We start from the raw sequence: 16,354 nt of genomic DNA on the forward strand, positions 1-16,354 counted from the left end.
AACTTAGAACACAACTTGGAAACATATAACTGAAGTAATATAAACATTAGATTATTGCTGTAAGGCAAGGATGGTTGTTGTTCTTCTTGCTTTTAGCTCTCTGGGAAAGCTTGACGGAAGAGCCAAGTCTTGAGTTTCACTTTAAAAGTAGTATGGCACGGCTCAATGCGGAGGTCCGGTGGTAGGGAGTTCCAGAGAGATGGGCCCGCTGTGGATAGAGCGCGTTTCCTCAGGGTAGATTTTGCAGGTTGGGTGATCATTCTGTTCTGGTATGCCCTTCTGGTTGGTTTTTTAGAGGAGTGTAGTTGAAGCTGGAAGGTTAAGTTGAGTGGAGAGATGTTATGTAGGGCCTTATGAATCATCATGCAGGTTTTGAACTGAATCCTATATTTGATGGGCAGCCAATGGAGATGCTGGAGGATCGGGGTGATATGGTCCCTTTTTTTGGCGTTTGTAAGTATCCTTGCAGTGGCATTCAGTACCATCTGGAGTGGTTTGGTGGTGTATGCGGGAAGGCCCTGCAGGAGTGAATTGCAGTAATCTAGTTTAGGGAGAATGATGGCTTGGAGTACTGTGCGGAAATCCCTATAGAGTAGAAGAGGCTTTAGTTTCTTTAGCACTTGTAATTTAAAGAAGCATTCTTTTGTAGTGTTATTTATGAATTTATTGAGGCTGAGTCTGTTGTCTAGTAGTACTCCCAGATCTCTGACTTGAGGTGCGGTGGCATATCCTGAGGTGTCTGGAGAGTTGCTGGATGTTGGCGGGGCAGGTTGATCCGGTGCTATTATGAGTATTTCCGTTTTGTTGGTGTTTAGAACCAGGTTGAGGCTGGTTAGAAGATCGTTGATGGATGAGAGGCATTTTTTCCAGTAGTCCATGGTTTTGTGTATGGTCTCCGTGATAGGGATGAGAATTTGTATATCATCCGCGTATAAGAAATGGGTGAGCTTGAGGTTAGTAAGTAGATGACAGAGTGGGAGAAGGTAAATGTTGAAGAGGGTGGGGGAGAGTGATGATCCTTGTGGTACCCCCATCTTGGCTTGGATGGGGTGAGATTCCTTGTTGTTTATCTTAACTTTGTATGTTCTGTTCTCTAGGAAGGACTTAAACCAATTGAAAGCTGTTCCTGTGATGCCGATGTCTGTAAGACGTTGTAGTAGGCTAGGGTGGTTCACGGTGTCGAACGCTGAGGAAAGATCCAGAAGCGCGAGGAGACAAGGTTGGCCTTTTTCGAGATTGAAGATAATGGTGTCCGTTAGTGTGGATAATAAGGATTCGGTGCTCTTTTTCTTCCGGAATCCATATTGGTTAGTGGTGAGGATATTGTTGTCGTCAAGGAATTCAGAAAGTTGTCTGTTGACAATTTTCTCCATGATTTTAGCTAGCATGGGGAGGTTAGCTATAGGTCTGTAGTTAGCCGGGTCTGTGGTGGGAAGGTTGGGTTTTTTGAGGAGAGGTTTGAGCAATGCTAACTTGAGTTGGTCCGGAACTTGGCCTTGGGCGAGGGAGCAGTTAATGATATCTGCAACTGGCTTGGCAATGATGTCAGGGATTGAACTCAGCAGGTTTGATGGTATATGGTCTAAGGGGTGAGAGGACGGTTTTATCTTCCTAAGGATGTTCGCTATTTCTAGGGTGAACGTGGGTTCAAGAGTTTCGAGCGCTGCTGTGTATGTGTTGGTTTGATGAGCGGTTGCTGTAGCTGATTGCGGGCTGTGGTTGCTTGTGTGCGGCGTAGGCCCTTTGAGGGGGGCTATGAGTGCGGTGATTTTGTTGTCGAAAAAGTCGGCAAGCTCACTGGCTTTTTTAAGAGCTTGTTCATCTGGGATGTTTGGTCCAGGAGGTTTAGTGAGGGCTGAGACATAAGAGAAGAGGGCTCTTATGGAAATAAAAAATGGAATATAAGAAATATATAAAAATATATATAAAAAATATATAAAAAATACATAAAATATATATAAAAAATATATAAAAAATAAGAAATGGAGATAAGCGTGCAGGCTCCCCTAGGGCATCATGACTGGTCAGTCATGAGACAGCTTGTGAAAATCCTGAAGCCCTTTAAGGATGCCACAGAGGAGCTGAATGCTTCAAGTGCCACTTTGGGAGATGTCATCCCGATGGTAAACATCCTGTTAGAAAAGTTGGAGGGCTTTCACTGGAAAGAGGGAATAAGAGGTGAGGTGCTGTGCTGTTTGGTGTCTGACAAGAAACCCGATATATATGCTCGCTACATTATGTGATCCACATATGAAAGGGAGACTTGCCCTGGAGATGAACAATCTGACAAATATGAAGAGCATGATGACAGAGGAGCTCTGTCAGCTAGGGTGCCACAGGTTGAGGCAGAGGAGAGATGTAGCACAGGAGGAAAATCCCTACTGGCCAGGTTAGACAGCAATGCAAGTCAGAGTGGTATCCCGTCATTGCAACCTAGCACACCCTCCACAGGAAAACAGAAACAATCCTCTCTTCTGTCCCAGGTGATCGCTAAAGTAGTTGGGAAGAAAGATTCATGTCCAAAACCACCAAAGGAGACGGCAGCTCAAATCTCAGGGTCACGCTATATCACTGAAACCATCGAGGACGTGGAAAGAGATGTGCTGGCATGTTGGTCTCACAAGTCTAACATCTGGCCAGACCTAGCAAGAGTGGCTCAGTGTTCTCTTGTTCACCACCGAGTGACCCCAGTGAAAGAGTGTTTTCCATGACAGGAAACATCATAAGCCCTCATTGCTCCAGGCTGTCACCACACATGATGGAGAGGCTAGTGTTCCTTAAAATGAACCTGCCTTTGCTTGGCTATCCAGATTTGCCATGCGAATGGCAAGATGAATGAATGGAACATGAAGATTCTGTAGCTGCTGGCTGCTCTGCCTTTCTGCATGCTGTGCCTCAATAACAGCAATGGGGCCTACATTCAGTGTCTGGCAACATCCAGTGACTGTGATTAACTAACTGCATCTGCCTGCTCTGTCCGCAAGACCATTAATTGGACCACACTTCACCAACCACACTGCTGCTCCTGTCTAGGCATGAAATGCAAGATCGAGGGCTGGAAGAGAATCAATGCTGTGTCCTGGTGTGTCCTCCACACCTCCAGTTGGGCCCCACTACAGCCACCACACTGCTGCTGCCTTCATGGTCCGAAAAGCCAATCCAAGGGTCACAACAAATGATGAGTCCTGCTGTGTCCTCAACACTGCCAGTTGGGCCACACTACAAGTACCACTTTGCTGCTTCTGTCCAAGCCGAGATACAAGGTTGAGGGCTGGAAGACATGCAATGTTGTGTTCTTCTGTGGTTCCAGCACCGCCAGTTGGGCCACACTTCCACAACCACCCTGCTGCTAGTTTATGTATATGATAGTTTTCTAAATGCCTCAAAAAAATAAACATTCATATTCCTCCTTTTCATAGAGCAACTATCAGAAATGTTCAACAGCCAAAGTTCTCTCTCTTCAGCAGAAGAAATAAAGGAAATAAACATCAAGTGCAAAACATTTATAACTCAAAACTGTTAAAGTGCCAATTAAAGACAATAAAATAGAACTTGTGGTGCCACTGGAGAGAGCAGATCCAGGGTCAGGGGTTTCTGATTTGCAATGCGGGAGGAAGGGAGAGCTCTAGCATCCTTTCAGCTGCTCAGCTGGTAACATTTGGTAAAATGCAGGCTTAACCAGTGCTTATTTTGAGAAGAAGCAGATTATGTGTGTCAGTCACTGCTGGTACAGGAAGAAAAGTTCCACTAGTCGTCCCGGTCTGCAGGAGCTTATGCTTGCCCTCTCTCTATCCAGACAAGCTTGGGTCTGTTCATTAGAGATGTGAATCGGAACCGGAATCTGATCGGTTCTGGTTCCGATTCAAAATCTTAAAATTTTTATCGTCTGGCTCGATTTTTTTTTTGTTATCGGCTGCGCCCGATCCGATAATAAAAAAACCCTCCCCCACCCTCCCGAACCCCCAAAAACCGTTTTAAAATTACCTGGTGGTCCAGTGGGGGCGCGGGGAGCGATCTCCTGCTCTCGGGGCATCGGCTGCGTTAATAAAAATGGCGCCAATGGCCCTTTGCCCTTACCATGTGACAGGGTATCCGTGCCATTTTTATTAGTGGCAGCCGATGGCCCGAGAGTGGGAGATTGCTCCCTGCGCCCCCACTGGACCACCAGGTAATTTTAAAAGGTTTTGGGGGGGTCAGGAGGGTGGATCAATTTAAAGGGTTGGGTGGGTTTTTTTTTTATCGGGCCATTGGCGCCATTTTTATAGTGGCAGCCAAAATGGCGCCGATGGCCCGAGAGCGGGAGATCGCGCCGGGACCCCCCCACTGGACCACCAGGTAATTTAAAACATTTTGGGGGGGTTAGGGAGGGTGGGGGATTCGTTTTAAAGGGTCGGGGTGGGTTTAGGGGTTGTTTTGGTGTGCCAGTTTTCCCGCCCTCCCCAGATTTACGATTTTTAACGATATATCGGGGGAATTTCTATTGTATCGCGACTCTAACGATTTTTGACGATTTAAAAAATATCTGATGATTTTTTTTAATTGTCAAAAAACGATTCACATCCCTACTGTTCATAAAGTGCAGAAAACAATTCAGACCTTCCTGCTTCAATGGGCATTATTGTACCACCCTCACCTTTCACTCTGTGCCCCTTCACAGAGGCCCAAACTCAGAAAGCATTCCCTTGCTTCATCCCGCAGCAGGAAGCACTAAGAGTCCTGAAAAAAGAGAGGTGACTAGTATGGCAGAAACAAAGAAATAGCCTAGTTGCACTAGGAGCTAAAAGCCTTGCTCCCAATTGCGAAAAAAATCATCTTGGGGATCCCCACCCACAAAAATATTAAAGAGCACTACAGTTAGCCATTGCTTGCCCAGGACAGAGCCTTACTGCAGGCTCAATTCCCTCAGCAACAGCAGCGCTTTGCAGTTTCTGGCCTAACTGATCCCATCACACCAGCAGCACACAGCTAACAAATTTTATGATTAATAAATAGCCAATAGGAAGTGGAGATGAGCGGTATACACACTAATGGTGAATAACCAGAAATGGAGATGGTATAGCGTTAAGAGCTCATGGATCCTTGTGTTCAATTAATCAAAAAAGTGAAGACTTAGATCAAGTGTTTCCAACTTTTATTCATAAATTTTTAGAGAGAGGTTTCGGTCTCCCGACATGGACTGTGTTTCGCCACATGGCCTGTATCGGGAGGGACAGAGGCCCAGAAAAACTGATATTAGTGTCAAGGGTGCTTAATTCATAAGTCAATGATCATATCTGGATATTGTATCAGGGGAAAATGCCAGAGTTGAGAAAGGGATGTTTTGCGGAGGGTTGTTGAAAGGATGAAAACTTTCGGGTGTAGCGAATCAATGCTCACGAAGTTTCCCAGTTGCCTTCTGTATGATATAATAATTTTTGGAGTTCCCCTGTGATTAGTTCTGGTCAGAAAGCAGTTCATATTTAGAAACTGATTGAAAACCTTCGTGAACATTGATTCACTGATGTTTTCATTCTTTGGTCAACCCTCCGCAAGGCATCCCTTTCTCAAGTGCATCAAACTTCATTAAAAAAAAAAAATAGGAACAGAAACTGTTTCAGGACAGATCTAGCCTGGGCAGCTGCATTAGAGAATGGGAATGGCCAGGACAGAGCTGCATTGGAAGCAATCAGCCAGGCTCTGAAAATGCTGGTGGTAGCCCCCATTCCAGTTCACCCATTGCTTTAGGTTCCACTTGTTTGGCAATTTCTTTAAGACCTTGGATAGCTCCTCATGGTATAACTCCACTACGCTCCTCTGATATTTTTTGCCCAAATGAAGCCTTGGAGGCATGACTCCGCCGCCCTCCTCTACCTCCTTTTCTCCAAATACAACCTTTGAGGCATGACTCCGCTGAGCTCCTCTACGTCTTTTTGCCCAAATGCAACCTTCGAGGCATGACTCCGCTGAGCTTCTCTACTTCTTTTTGCCCAAATGTAACCTTTGAGACATGACTCCGCTGAGCTTCTCTACTTCTTTTTGCCCAAATGCAACCTTCGAGACATGACTCCGCTGAGCTCCTCTACTTCTTTTTGCCCAAATGCAACCTTCGAGACTTGATTCCGTTGAGTTCCTCTGCCTCCTTTTAATAAAAGCTACCTCAGAGTCATGACTCTGCTGAGCTGCTCCGCCTCCTTTCCCTAAATGCCATCACTGAGGCATGAATCAACAGCTGTTTGGGGTGAAGCAGGCAGAGGAAATCAGTAGCAATTTGGTGCTTTGTGGGGTTCATGCTAACCTGGTCTGAATGTAAAACCATACCTTCTTTTTTGTAAAAATCAGATAGTTAGTTACAGGTTTTTTTTCTACAACAGTATACCACTGAGGGCAACCAGAGGCTTCCTGTTTTAGAGGGAGATGCATTTTTATATATTCAGAAAACAGGCTGTCAGATTTACGATCAGAGTGCTATATTTTACATGTTTCAGCAACCACATACCCTTTTGCAACAGCCACATTCATCTCCACAATGCACCAAGTCCCTACGAGAGCTCTCTCCTCATCTGTGTGGGTGCACATTTCCTGCTGCCAGTTGTCAGCACATGGACAACACAGGGGGAACATGAGCTTGCCACCCACATGGACTGGTAACACAGAGAAAGCTTTCATGGAGGGTACACTTTGGCTTTAACAAATCCAGAATAGTCTGAGAGGGGACCAAATTTGTCACAAATAATTTGTGGATGACCAATTAGATATTCCTTGGTTTTATTAACAAATGGGTATAGGCTGCTAAAATTAAAGTAATATATTTTTTCTCCAGGCTGGGCTTTATAGTACAAACAGCATTGGTTCTGCCACTAAAAATGGCATCTCTAGGTATCAATGGCTGCGGTAGTGCAGATTTAACTAGAAAGTCTGCACAACCCCTGATGCTTTCTTTTACCATCCTCTTCCATTCATGTTCCCACAAGCTTATGACCTTAAACCCTTGTCTTTTCAGGAAATCTGCTTTGATTTGTGTTTTGTGATTGAGAAAAACAAATATTGTAAAGGGTTATGGTGTTTATCGTTATAACAGCTTGGAGAAACATGGATAAAACAATCGTTAAATTCAAAAGCTGTTTGATCCTAAGATACATCTGGCTAAGTCAAACTTGTTCAAAATTAGCTGGAGAAATTCTTTTAAATAAGGAACTCAATGGGGTAGATCTTAAAAAATACGCGCGCGCGTACTATTGTTCGCGCAACTGACGTGAACAAAAGTAAGCCAGATTTAAAAGATACACGCGGCAACGCACGTATCTTTTAAAATCTGGGGTCGGCGCGCGCAAGGCTGCGCAAAATCGGCAGCCTGTGCGCCGAGCCGCGCAGCCTGCCTCCGTTTCCTCTGAGGCCGCTCCGAAATCGGAACGGCCTCGGAGGGAACTTTCCTTCCGCATCCCCCACCTTCCCCTCCCTTCACCTATCTAACCCACCCCCCAGCCCTACCTAAATCGTCCCCCCTACCTTTGTTATACAAGTTACGCCTGCTTCAAGCAGGCGTAACTTGTGCGCGCCGCCTTGTCAGCCCCCGGCACAGGCCGCGGTGCCGGGGGACTTGGGACCGCCCTCCCGGCCCGCCCCCGAAGCCTTGCCACGCCCCCCAGGACACGCCCCTGGTCTTTGGACATGCCCCCGGACACACCCCCTCCCGCCCCTTTTACGAAGCCCCGGGACTTACTCGCATCCCGGGGCTTTACGCGCGCCGGCGGCCTATGCAAAATAGGTGTGCCGGCGCGCAAGTGCCCTGCGCGCGTAAATCCGGTACGCAACGGTTCGGGGCGAGCCAGGAGGGCGGTCCCGAGTCCCCCGGCACTGCGGCCTGTGCCAGGGGATGCGAGGTGGCGCACACAAGTTACGCCTGCTTCAAGCAGGCATAACTTGCCCAACAAAGGTAGGGGGAGGGATTTAGGTAGGGCTGGGGGTGGATTAGGTAGGGGAAGGGAGGGAAAAGTGGGGGGATGCGGAAGGAAAGTTCCCTCCGAGGCCGAGGGAACGGAGGCAGGCTGTGCGGCTCGGCGCGCGCAGGCTGTCGATTTTGCGCAGCCTTGCACGCCCCGACCCCGGATTTTATAAGATACGCATGGCTATGCGCGTATCTTGTAAAATCCAGCGTACGTTTCTTCGCGCCAGTTGTGTGAACAAAAGTGCGCGCGCGCGCACTTTTTAAAGATCTACCTCAGCATGTAGTAAAAATATTTTCTTTATTTCAGATAAAGAAAAATATCAATATTAAAATCTCTAAATGATTCTAAGAAACATTTCTATGTTCAAATCTTATTTTTATCAGACTATACACTACAATCAGTGAGAAATATGGTGACTGGTAATATTAATATTAGATAGATATCAACTAATGACATTTTTATTTAACTAATGCATTTCTAATATATATGCCAATTTAGAAACAATAGCAATTAGTTTAATAAAGGTTCTCATATGCTGAAAATAAAAATAATATCTACCAGATATCTGAAGCGGTCCTGCTCTTTGTCTCTCTCAGCCTTTCACGTGTCAGGAAAAAGCCAAAGTCATAGTTGTCCCTTCCTTTGTCTGCTTCCTATTTTTATAATCCCAAAATCCTTTAATCTGGGGCAACTGTATTATTTCTGTCAATACTTCAATATTTAGCCTTTGAAGAAAATGGTTTGAAGCCTTGAAAAGGTTCTAACAATTTAATTAGTATCAGGAGATGAAAAATAAAATATAGGAGTTTTCGTGCCCGATTAAAATGTTGCCTATTTTCCTTTTATTCATGCAATGCCAAACAGTGCCAGGCAAAAAAACACTCTTACTGTTTTTTTTCTCTTTCTTCTAACAGTTCAGAGATAAGAGATTACATATTCCTTCCTATCCTAGGAAGCTCCATGTGCATTTTAATTAAAGGAACTGGACTTTTACATGCCTGAGCAACCAAATGGTTGAGGCTGCCCAAGGCCATAAAATTCAAACCTTGAACATTTCCTTTCCCACTATAGACAAAGAATTAGCTTCAAAGCAGCTCTTTTCAAGGTCTGGATGGCGGAGGGGGGGGGGGGGGGGAGCTGGAATGCATCCAGCAGAGGCTTGACTAGTGCTATAGTTTCTGAAAACAGAAAAGGCATATGGGTATTAATGTTTACGTTTCTCTTATGGTCTATTGATTACTGACTACACTGAATATAGGTAATTATCAATAAACATAAAATAAAATATTTTCTGACAGACAAACTAAAGAGTAGCAAATCACCTGGACGGATGGTATGCATCCTAGGGTAATGAAGGAACTCAAAAATGAAATTTCTGATCTATTACTTAAAATTTGTAACCTATCATTAAAATCATCCATAGTACCTGAAGTCTGGAGGGTGGCCAATGTAACCCCAATATTTAAAAAAGGCTCCACGGGCAATCCTGGTAACTGTAGACCAGTGAGCCTGATTTCAGTGCCGGGAGAAAATAGTGGAAACTATTCTCAAGATCAAAATCGTAGAGCATATATAAAAACATAGTTTTAATGGAAACACAGTCAACATGAATTAACCCAAGGGAAGTCTTGCCTAACAATCTGGTTCATTTTTTTTAAGGGGTTAATAAACATGTGGACAAAGGTGAACCGGTAGATGTAGTGTATTTGGATTTCAGAAGGCGTTTGACAAAGTCCCTCATGAGAGGCTTCTAGAAACCAAAAAGTCATGGGATAGGAGGCGATGTCCTTTCGTGGATTACAAAACTGGCTAAAGACAGAAAACAGAGAGTAGGATTAAATGGTCAGTTTTCTCAGTGGAAAAGGGTAAACAGTGGAGTGCCTCATGGATCTGTACTTGGACCAGTGCTTTTCAATATATATATAAATGATCTGGAAAGGAATACGATGAGTGAGGTTATCAAATTGCGGATGATACAAAATTATTCAGAGTAGTTAAATCACAAGCGGATTTGTGATACATTACAGGAGGACCTTGCAAGACTGGAAGATTGGACATACAATGTCAGAAGAAATTTAATGTGGACAAGTGCAAGGTGTTTGCATATAGGGAAAAATAACCCTTGCTGTAGTTACACGATGTTAGGTTCCATAGTAGGAGCTACCACCCAGGAAAAAGATCTAGGCATCATAGTGGATAATACTTTAAATCGTCGGCTCAGTGTGCTGCAGCAGTCAAAAAGCAACAGAATGTTAGGAATTATTAGGAAGGGAATGGTTAATAGAATGGAAAATGTCATAATACCTCTATATCGCTCCATGGTGAGACCGCACCTTGAATTCTGTGTACAATTCTGGTCGCCCCATCTCAAAAAAGATATATTTACGATGGAGAAGGTTCAGAGAGGGTAAGCAAAATGATAAAGGGGATGTAACAGCTCCCCTATGAGGAAAGGCTGAAGAGGTTAGGGCTGTTCAGCTTGGAGAAGAGACGGCTGAGGGGCGATATGATAGAGGTCTTTAAGATCATGAGAGGTCCTTGAATGAGTAGATGTGAATCAGTTATTACACTTTCGAATAATAGAAGGACTAGGGGACATTCCATGAAGTTACCAAGTAGCACATTAAGACTAATCGGAGAAAATTCTTTTTTCACTCAACGCACAATAAGCTCTGGAATTTGTTGGCCTGAGGATGTGGTTAGTGCAGTTAGTGTAACTGGTTCAAAAGGTTTGGATGGGTTCTTGGAGGAGAATCAAGTTTACTTAGGGGAATAGCCACTGCTATTAATTGCAACAGTTCTATAACATATACCAAACAAGGGATGCTTGTGTCCTGGTATTACTTATGTACGGGGGCTATTGTTCAAGGACAGCCAATTTTATGGTGTCCTTCTTTTTAGCCCCGTCTATTAATCTTTATTATGGATAATAAAGATTAATAGACCAGGACACAAGCATCCTTGTATTGTATATGTTATAGAAATTATTATTGAAGGGAAGAGGTTGGTTGATGAACCATTAATTGCAACAGTAGCATGGGATCTTCTTAGTGTTTGGGTAATTGCCAGGTTCTTGTAGCCTGGTTGGCTTCTGTTGGAAACAGGATGCTGGGCTTGATGGACCCTTGGCCTGACCCAGCATGGTAATTTCTTATGTTCTTATATTCTTATGTTCAGCTGAATTGACTTCCTTCAAGTTGTAAGTTATAATTTTTTTAAAAATGAGAAGAGAACGGTGAGAGAGGGACACTGACCGGGAGACCCCCTCCCCTCCTGACGTCATCCCAGCCAGTGTCAAGCCGGTAAACGGCGCCTTTCCAGCAAGCACTATCTTGAGGGGGCCTTCCCACCGTCATCGGGCACTCGCCAACGCACACTGAAGAGAAAAAGACCAAAAAAATAAGAAAAATCATCTTTAAAAAAAATGAGAAGAGAACGGTGAGAGAGAGACACTGACCGGGAGACTCCCCCCCTCCTGATGTCATCCCAGCCAGCGTCGAGCCGGGTAAATGGCGCCTTTCCAGCAGGCGTCGCGCGCCGTGCGTTGCATGCCGAAGGGGCGCGACACAAGGGGCACTCCCCTTTCTGCACCCCTTCGTGCAACCCGCAGTGCCAGCTTTTCATTTTAACTTCCATTAATGTTCCTTTCTTTTGTTAATCATTTCAAGGTTTTATTTTATCCCATGTTAACAATTTCCTACTATAAATGTTCAATGTATTTGACAAAGGAAACATATTTCCTGCATTTTGTGTTTGAATGTAAACCGATGTGATGTGTAAAATCGAACACTGGTATATAAAAAATAAAAAATAAATAAGGACAACTGGGTGCACTTGTCAACTTTGGAACTCCTTGCTGGGAGGGTGGCGGGAGCCAAGATAATAAGTTTCAAGTATGACAGGAACTTGCTGGCCGGGTGGCTTGTAGTGATCATCTTGCTGTGAGGTGGCGGATGGTCATTTGGAGTTCTTAAATTTCAGCGTTGTGGGCTTGGGCACCTGTTATACAATAAAGTTGCAGCCTGTTTGATTCCAATTTTGTGTTTTTTCTGGGGGGGGGTTCTTTGTAAAAGGGTGTTTGTGGAAGGAGTGTAAGTCCTAGCTACCTATATTATGGGAGGCCAAGCAGGTCTTGTGCCTGCTTGGCAGAAGTAATTTGGTGCCAGGATCACAAGGAAGCAGACCGCAGGTGACTAGACTAACAGTGAGGGAGGGGGACCTGAAGAAGGGGGGGGTGGGACCAGTGCGCCCTGGGTACGTTAGCGGGGGGGGGGGGCTTTCGAGCCTGGACTGCTGTCAGTCCATTGGTCCTTAGATTAATTTAAATTTGAAATGATGGATCCTAATGGCTCTTAGGGGCCTAGGGTGATTTAAAGAGGTGGACGCATGGGGTATTACGGCAGCAACGGCACAAATCTTTCGTTCGCGCCTCATTGCTGCCGTGGCCGCTTCCCCCCCCCCGCCCTTCCAATTGTTGATGTAAAACTGGGTTTGATTTAGTTACAGCTGGAGGGCAAAGGCAGGTTGCCTGATCCTTTTGGGGTAAAATGTTATTTCAGCTGAAATGACTTCGTTCAACTTGTAATTTATAAAGACGACTAGGTACAGTTGTCAACTTTGGGACTCCTTGCTAGGAGGTGGCAGGGGCCGTGATAATAAGTTTCAAGTATGACAGGAACTTGCGGCTGGGTGGCTAGTAGTGATCATCTTGCTGGGAGGTGGTGGATGGTCATTTGGAGTTCCTAAATTTTGACATTGTGGACTTTGGGCAACTATTGAACAATAAAGCTGTGGCCCTGTTTGATTCCAATTTTGTGTCTGTATTGTTTGGGGGGGGGGTGGGGAATCTTTGTTAAAGGGAAGTTGCGGAAGGAGTGTTAGTCCTGGCTACCCATATTACAGAATTTCATGGGCCTCGCAGCCGGGAAACTCACAATTACTAGTTGGATACTTCTGGGAGCATAATAGATACATCCCCTGTTAACACCATTACTTTATGTCTATGGTCCCAACCTGACTGTTAATCCAATTCCCAACCTCCTTTCAACTCTCTTCAAATCAAACCCTGTGTAAGGAATGAGATTTACACTTCAGCATACCCATACCAAAATTCACATCCAAAAGGGACCCAATGCAACTTGCTACTCACACTTCAGTAATCTTCGACTTTCCTTAAATATCTCCACAACACTTTTCTCAGGTGCAAGTTCTCCAGACCACTAATGGGTTGCCACTTCAGATGCATGGCTGGGAATTGCTGGCCTGCTACCTGACTGCTGGAAGGAGTCATAGGATCAGCTTTTCAACCCCTTTCCTCTAGCTTTTACTTGGAGTGGCTAAAGGGGTTCCCAGACTAGTACTGCCACACTTTTCTGATGCCAGTGCTAGTGGATGCTGCTTCTGCAGGTAGTGCTGCATACCAGAATTTGGAAGATACCCCACTTGCTTCTCTCAATTGATGTCCTTACTGCAGTGAAAACACTAGCAAAACGTGGGTCCTCCCTCACTTTAAATTGCCTACTGATCAAGGATTTCTTCTCAGTCCCTTATCTGCATCCTTGGAGACTGATGCTAGCACTGGAATTGAGGTAGAGGGTGGACCCAGAGAAAACATTCCAGGGGCATTGTTCATGCCTGCACTGTGTGCTCTTCCTGGGGCTTATCTCAACATCATCAGTATCATTTCTGTCCCCCCTCACCTCACTGAAGGCTATGATGCAACTGACTAAACATCCCAAATTCTCTTTAGCTACCAGCTCTTCAATATCTTCTGATTCAGAGAATCCCAGACTGCTAATGCCAACCAACTTTTCCTTTTGCTCCAAAACAAGAGGAAGAGGAACAGTGGCAGTGGCAGATGCTCTCCAAATTTCAGTTTCTTTTGTGTTGAGCTGCCTTCCCTTCCTGCCATTCTAGACTTAAAAATATCCAATTTAAGTGCACTACTGCTTTTTTTTTTATTGCTGCCACTGCCAAAGCTGCCAACCTTGTCAACATCCCCTCCTCTTTCTTTTCCTAACATGATAGAATATGTTGAAGTGCACTGCCTACTAGTGTTTGTATATTGCAAATTAATTTATTGATACTGCAACTGTACCCTCACTCACAGTATCACTCATGTATGGAGAACTGTGTCATACATACACACACACACACACACACATATACAGCTTATATGTGCTGTGCTATGTGCAATAGTGCTGACTGACTCCACACACAATAAAAACTGTTAAATATTAACAGATAAAAAAACCTGACAGCCTGGTAAGATTCTTCTCTTCAGTCTCTAAGAATGGACTGCTCACTTCATGTGTCTAGACAGAGACAAAAAATCATTAACAGTGATACAACTGCAATATCCACAATGTTTCCCACCCTGACCCTCCCTCAGTGAAGAAAAAAATCAAAATCAGTAGCAGTTTGCTGCCTCTCTTTCTGGCACAGAGAATGTAAGACCACCAAAGAACAGAGAAGAACAGAAGCAGCCCTTTACCATCCCCAAATCCCATTTGTATGCTTTTTTAAAGCTCTGTGAGAGCCCCTAGTAGCACATCCTTCTTTGCCATGAGCTAGCGAGGAACAACAGAGCTTCTTGGACATGCTGTGACTTTACAGTGGGAGTGGGTCAGTGTCACTTGATCCAGATAGCCACTAGTTAAAAAAAGATGCTGCACCGTGATTTGTCTTCTGGCTAGTCTTCTTGCAAATTTCTCCTACCTTGGCTTTGAAAATGTGGTGAGGTCACTCAGGCAAGAGCTGGATGTTATAGTTACCAGTTAGTTTTTTTCCCTCCATAGTACATAGTAGAGATGTGATTCGGCCAAACCTTTTGTTTCAGCCTTCGTTATCGGCCCTCCGCAGGAAATTTTGTGTTCCCACGGTTTGGGCCGATTTTATTTCGTCTGCCCCCCCCCGAAACGAAGCCCAAAGCCCGGGGGGGGGGGGGGGGGCAGACAGGGGGTTGTAAAAAAAACACAAAAAAAAACAAACCCAAATCCACCCCAACCCTTCAAATTTAATTAATTGCACCCCCCACCCTCCCGACCCCCCAAGACTTGCCCGACCAACCTCCCAAAACTTACCAAAAGTCCCTGGTGGTCCAGCAGGGGTCCCAGGAGCGATCTCCCGCTCTCGAGCCATCGGCTGCCAGTAATCAAAATGGTGCCGATGGCCCTTTGCCCTTACTGTGTGACAGGGGCTATCGGTGCCATTGGCCAGCCTCTGTCACATGGTAGGAGCAATGGACGGCCGATGCCATCTTTGTACAGCTTGTAGAGTTCATCAGAGGTGGCAGTAGTGAGCAGATTCCTGCAGCAGTCTTGGATCCTCGGCTGAGGAGACCCGTCCCACAATGGTGGTATAGGGAGCTCCGATGCAGGTTTCCAATGAGGAGCTGTAGGTGAGACAGACTGGTAGATGTTAGATTACTCACACTCTTGTTAGCTGTAATGGTGGAGTTCCCAGCAGGTAGAAGTAATAGTAGCAGGCACCACGATAGACAACTCAGGCCCTCGAGGAGCGAGTACCGGGATACTGGATAGGCACCTGGAAAGAAGCATAGGTCCCCCGAGAAGCGGGTACCCAAGTTAGTAGAACCCCAGAGGGTAGAGAGAGCTTCCAGCAGCAGCAGAGCAGCTTAGACCGGACGAATCCAAGCCTTGCTAACTCAAATTCAGTCAGCAAATGGGCAACCTAAATACCTGGATGTTGTGACATCACTCAAGGGGTACGCCCCAAGGTTCGCACCAATGTCGGAATAAAGATGTGGGTAGCAAGCGTGCACCCTAGGAGGCCCTCAGGTGAATCATGATGGAATGCCTTACCATAGCCGTTCCGGGGACGCCGGGGAGAGCGGCAAGTAGACGTGGCGGTCGCCATTTTCCCGAGGCTGGTAGAGAAAGCGAATATTGAGGTGAGGCATGTGGGATGAAGCCGTCTGAGTCCGACGGACACAACAGTGAGGGGCCTGGTTTTATATTACCACTTCACCAGGAATTTGCACCTTCTGGGATGGGGGAAACCTTTTATTACTACAGCAGGTTCTTTAAAAATGGTGACCCCAGATTGAGAGGGCCATCATGGCACATTGTCCTGGCAAACAATGCACAATGTTTCTAGCCATGGCAATGCTCTAAAAATTACCTTCATTTACTAAACTGCAATACTGTGCCATTTTACTGCAGTTTAGTAAATCTGACTCTCAGATTGTGAGTCTTCTGAGTTAGGGAAATATCTACTGTACATGAATTTATAACTTGCCTTGAGCTCAGGTATGGAAAAGTGAGTAGTTACATCCAGAATTCAAATTCAGAAATGCTAATTGGGACCCATAATGGGCAGTCCATATATTTAAATCAATCTCCCTAAATGGAAATAATAACCACATTTTAAAAAAAATAGAAAGAAAATAATGACTTTACTGAAACACA

Source organism: Rhinatrema bivittatum, chromosome 1, assembly GCF_901001135.1.
Source record: "Rhinatrema bivittatum chromosome 1, aRhiBiv1.1, whole genome shotgun sequence".
Taxonomy (NCBI): domain Eukaryota; kingdom Metazoa; phylum Chordata; class Amphibia; order Gymnophiona; family Rhinatrematidae; genus Rhinatrema; species Rhinatrema bivittatum.